This window comes from Mus caroli, unplaced genomic scaffold, assembly GCF_978045245.1.
Source record: "Mus caroli unplaced genomic scaffold, Mus_caroli_1 scaffold_15, whole genome shotgun sequence".
Taxonomy (NCBI): domain Eukaryota; kingdom Metazoa; phylum Chordata; class Mammalia; order Rodentia; family Muridae; genus Mus; species Mus caroli.
The window spans coordinates 57,634,681-57,640,680 of NW_028227270.1; the positions used below are offsets into that span (position 1 = coordinate 57,634,681).

The following is a 6,000-nucleotide window of genomic DNA, read 5'->3' on the forward strand; positions in this document are numbered from 1 at the left end:
AGATTAGGATGCTAGGATACACATGTATGTTCATTAGAATTGTCAGGAAATATGGCTTCAGATCATAAGAAAAGAAGACGACCCTGATTAACTGCCACTAGGTCCATCTCCAGATCAAGGTCAGTATTTTAAAAATCTGCTCAAAGGAGAATAGTGGGGTCACACACAGTCAACAAAAAGGCCTGGTGTGCCATAAAGGATCATTTTTCTTCTTCTTCTTCTTCTTCTTCTTCTTCTTCTTCTTCTTCTTCTTCTTCTTCTTCTTCTTCTTCTTCTTCTTCTTCTTCTTCCTTCTTCCTTCTTCTTCCTTCTTCCTTCTTCTTCCTTCTTCCTTCTTCCTTCTTCTTCCTTCTTCCTTCTTCTTTTTGTTTTTGTTTGTTTTTGTTTTTGTTTTCCAAGACATGGTTTCTCAGTGTATCTCTGGCTGTCTTGGAACTCACTTTGTAGACCAGGCTGGCCTTGAACTCAGAAATCCACCTGCCTCTGACTCCCAAGTGCTGGGATTAAAGGTGTCCACCACCACGTCAGGCTTTGATGCCTTTTTATATTTAGACAATTAGTAACATTTAATCATGCAGATGAAAGAATTTAGCAGTGTGATAAAGCTTTCAAATGTGCCCGTTATCTTCTCAGGCATGAAAGAAGTCAGAGTGCAGAAATACTGTCTGAATATACTCAGTGTGGTAAAGCCTTTGCTTTACATGCTCACAGTCATGCCCAAAGACATGAAAGGATTCATACAGAAAAGAACCCACATGAAGTTATTCAGTGTGTTGAAGCCTTGAACCTTATATGAGTCGCCAAATACATAAAAGAACACAAACTGGACAGAAGCCCTATGAATGTAATCAATGTGGTAAAGTGTTTCAAAATCACAGTCATCTTAAAAAGCATGAAAGAATTCATACAGGAGAGAAACCCTACCAGTGTAATCAATGTGGTAAAGTTTTCTTATATCCCCAGACTCTTTACATGCACAAAAGAGTTCATAGTGGAGAGAAACCCCACAAATGTAATGAATGTGATAAAGCCTTTTCATGACACAATAGACTCCAGACACATAAAAGAATTCATTCTGAAGAGAAACCCTTCAAATGTAATGAATGTGATAAAGCCTTTGCACAACACATTCACCTTAGAAGGCATGGAAGAATTCATGCTGCAGAGAAACCGTACAAATGTAATCAATGTGGAAAAGTTTTCTTGCATCCCCAGACTCTTCACATGCATTAAAGGATTCATAATGGAGAGAAACTCTTCAAATGTATTGAATATGATAAAATCTTTTCACGACACAGTAGCCTCAAGACACATAAAAGAATTAATACTGGAGAGAAACCCTATGAATGTTGTCAATGTGGTAAAGCATTTGGGTAGCACAGTCATTTCCTATAACATAAAAAAGCACACATACTGGATGGAAATGCATTCAATATGATAAAGCCTTTTCACAACACAGTCATCTTAAAAGCCATGGAAGAACACACACAGGAAAGAAACTCTACAAATAATCAATGTGCTAAAGCTTTTACAAATCTCAATCACCATAAAAGGCATGGAAATATTTGTCCTGCAGAGCAACCCTACAAATGTAATCAATGTGATAAAGCCTTTCCACAAAACAGTATTCTACAAAACCATAAAAGAAATCATACTGGAGAGAAACCCTAAAACTGTTCGATGTGATAATCTCCAAATACATAAAAGATTCATACAGGAGTGAAATCCTACAAAAGTAATCAATGTGACAAAGCCTTTTTTCAACATAATAGTCTCCACATACATAAAATAATACATACTGGAGAGAAACCCTACAAATGTCACCAATTGTGATAAAACCATTACAAACCACAGTCATTTAAAAAAGCTTGGAAGCAGCAGGGCGTGGTGGCGCATGCCTTTAATCCCGGCACTCGGGAGGCAGAGGCAGGTAGATTTCTGGATTTCTGAGTTTGAGGCCAGCCTGGTCTACAAAGTGAGTTCCTGGACAACCAGGGCTATACAGAGAAACCCTGTCTCAAAAACAAACAAACAAAAACTTGGAAGCATTCATACTGGAGAGAAATCCTGCAGATATAATCTCTGTGACAAAGCCTTTCCCCAACATAAATTGCAAATTCATAAAAGAAGATATACTGGAGTGAAACTGTACAAATGTAATCAGTGTGAGAAAGCCTTTTCAAAACACGGTCATCTCCAAAAGCATAAAAGAATACATATTAGAAAGAAAACCTGCTGGGCAATGGGGGCTCTCGCCTTTAATCCCAGCACTTGGGAGGCAAAGGCAGGTGGATTTCTGAGTTGGAGGCCAGCCTGCTCTACAGAGTAAGTTCCAGGTCAGCCAGGGTTACACAGAGAAACCCTGTCTCGAAAAACCAAAAGAAAGAGAGAGAGAGAGAGAGAGAGAGAGAGAGAGAGAGAGAGAGAGAGAGAGAGAAAGGGGGCTGTAGAGATGGCTCAGCGGTTAAGAGCACTGACTGCTCTTCTGAAGGTCCTGAGTTCAATTCCCAGCAACCACATGGTGACTCACAACCATCTGTAATGAGATCTGACGCCCTCTTCTGGAGTGTCTGAAGACAGCTACAGTGTACTTACATATATAATAAATAAATCTAAAAAAAAAGAAAGAAAGAAAGAAAGAAAGCCTACAAACAGTTAATGTGAGAAAGCCTTTGTACAACACAATCATTTTTGAATGTATAAATGAACATACTGGAGAGAATCACTATGAATGTGATTATAGACTTAATTGTCATGAACATATTTGTATTGGCAAGAAAAGTGAATATAAGCAGTGTGGTAAGGCCTTTACCTAGTACAGTTATCTAATAATGCAGCAGGGAGCACATACTGCAGACAGAGAGACAGACAGACACAGTGAGAGAGAGAGAGAGAGACATACAGAAAGACTTTATTACACAATGTTCACAAAGTGGTGAACCTTTGCATATCACAGTCTCTTTTGAACACATAAAACAGCATATAATATATCTCAGAATACATAAAAGAACACACCTGTGAGAGAAAACCTGTATGGATAATGTGGTAAGGCCTTTGCAGGTGACATTTATCTCATAATGTATAAAATAACACAGACTTGTGAGAAACCTCATGAAAATAGCAATGTGATAAAGCTTGTGTGTGCAACAGACATTTTAAAAACATGAAAAAAAATCCATCTGCAGGGATACCCTATAAATGTAGTCAGTGTGGTAAAGTTTTGCACTATGCAGTATCTTTATGCAAACCTTTATCAGGTGATCAATCTGTTAAAGATTCCATGTCACAATAGTCTTTCAAGATCTAGAAGAACTCACAATTAAGGCAATCTATGACTCTGATGAAATTGTAATGATCTTTAGTCAACCCACATTAAGTTACACAAAATATTCGTTCTTGATAAAAAGTCTAGCAAGTGTCAACTATCTGCTCAAGTATGTTGGTGTTTCTATTTTGTTTGTACCTGCAAAGATACATGGACAAAATTCCTATGCATTTCATTGATAAGGTTACTGGTTTAGATTTTACAGTTCACTTTAATAATATGAAATAACTCATTTAGGTGTTAATTGATATTGTGTATTAGTGCCTTTTCTGTTGCTGTCATGAAATGACTAAGGTATTGTAGAAAACTGTAATCTCCATCCAGGGTGTCTACCTTACCTTTGACTATTTATTTTCCAGGTATAGATAGACACAGCAACCTTTATATTTATAATAAGCCTTAATCAGCACAAGAGATTGGCTAACTTCTATCTTCTATGCTATTAAGTCTACTTCTCAGCCAATAATTTCATCGTATACTTTGCCTTGTTTCATCTGGGCTCTTCTTAACTCCAATTAGTCATCCCAGATAGCCATTATTTTATTATTCACCTAACCTAAGTTTGCTTTTGCTCTCTCAACTTTCTTCATCTCCTTGTGGTTCTTCTCCAGCCCAAGTCCAGTATCCCTAAACCCTGTCTATGTGTCTTCTGCCCAGCTGTTGATTGTTATAATCTTTATTCACCAACTGGAAGTAACTTGAGAGCAATGTCACATAGCTTCACTGGGGTCTGTGTGTGGTCCTTTTCTTCTCTGGGGCAACCAGGTTTTAGGGTTCTGAACTTAGCATCACACTACATAGCAACAAACCAATCCTCAATGTAAAAGGAACATTTAAAAGCATTTAAATTGCCTTATGGTTTCAAAGGGGTATGGGATATGCATGAACATGCCAGGGCAACAAGTGTCATATGTGGCTGCTAAAGGATGGAGCTCAGAGCTCACATCCTCAACCTATAGCCTTAAAGAGAGTATGGGAACTAGACATGGTGTGAGAATGTAAACTCTCAAGTTCAGCCAGATTGACATATTTTCTCCCGCAGGGAAACTTCTTCTAGATCTCCCCAAAGGACATTACCAACTGAGAAGGATTTATTTCTCTGCCAACAAGCCTATAAGCTTGCTTTCTGTTACATGAGCCAATTCATGATGAAGGAAAAGTTTGTGGGTAAGCATTCAGGTGCTTCAACCCCTGGGTTATACTAATGAATGCTTATACAAGAAGAACATCATGAGGAAAATTTTGTGTGTTCAACAACTTCTTTTAATTTTAATTATGACATTTCTTTTTTTAAAAATATTTATTTATTTATTTATTATATGTAAGTACACTGTAGCTGTCTTCAGACACTCCAGAAGAGAGCATCAGATTTTGTTACGGATGGTTGTGAGCCACCATGTGGTTGCTGGGATTTGAACTCAGGACCTTTGGAAGAGCAGTCGGTGCTCTTAACCGCTGAGCCATCTCACCAGCCCCTAATTATGACATTTCTCAGTGTCGTTGTGTGACTATGTGCATGTGGATGCTGATTTCCAAGAAAATTAAACTGTTGTATCTTCTTATAGCAGGAGTTACAGGGAGATGTCAAACCCTGACTTTGTTTCTGAGAATGAGCTTTTATTAATTGCTTGGCCATATCTCCAACCATCTAAATAATTAAAGTGTTTACATCATCTTGATGTCAGGAAATAGAAAAAATTTATGCAAGAGAAAAACGCTGTCCATGTAAATGAATTGATTAGAGACTGTACATCAGAGTTGTTTTCAATTTCAAGAAAAGCATCCTGTTTCATCTCTTCCTCATCATAGCCTTGAAGGAAGTAAATTATTTCCCATGTTCAGTCAACTATTTGGGTAGAGATCACCAATTGTACTTGTGCTTTGTATTTTGAAACATTTGGAATACATATTAAAGTTTGTTGTATACATGGAAAATCCATTTACAGATGTTTATTAGGCTGTTTTTGAGTTCCTTCTGTGACTTCTGTTCATCTTTAATTCCACTTTACTCGGTGATAGGTATTTTTCTGCTGCAATGAATTGAGTCGGATCCCCATCTTCTGTTTGTTTGTTTGTTTGTTTTGTTATTAAGACAGAGTATCTCTGTGTAACCCTGGCTGTCCTGGAACTGACTCTGTAGACCAGGCTGGCCTGGAACTCAGAAATCCGCCTGCCTCTGCATTATTTTCATTGCCTTTGTTTTCTCAGTTAAATCAAACTCGGTGGGATAGTTTTCTTCGGCACAGGTCAACAGACATATGAACAGGATCATAGTCTGGCTCACAATCCTTTCCAGTCCCAGCAGATCAGATTCTGATAGCCCAGCCAACCTGTTCTACCTAGTCGTAGAAGTGACTTTCCTGGACAGTGGCTGCCACACTCAGAATAGTATTGCCAGAATAGTATTGCAGTTTTAATCCCGAGTGCTGGGATTAAAGGTGTGTTCCACCACTGCCCCCTGGATCCCCATCTTCTAAGTGGTCCATTGTTTATTAAAATATGAGGGTAATGATATCACACGTTTCCAGTAAGGCTGATGGTGAACGCTGGGCTCTTTTTTGTTTTTCATTATTTCACAAATTCCCATTGAATGTTTTTGTTTCTTATGCAGCCTGGCTTTGGTGTCAGTCATTAGCCAGGGTTACATTTTACCTCTTGATACTCATGTGTCAGGC

General features: G+C 38.2%; 1 pseudogene; it reads left to right on the forward strand.

Moving 5' to 3' along the window:
• Positions 1-792: 792 nt before the first annotated feature.
• Positions 793-1,833, forward strand: LOC110288071 (uncharacterized; annotated as a pseudogene).
• Positions 1,834-6,000: the final 4,167 nt, after the last annotated feature.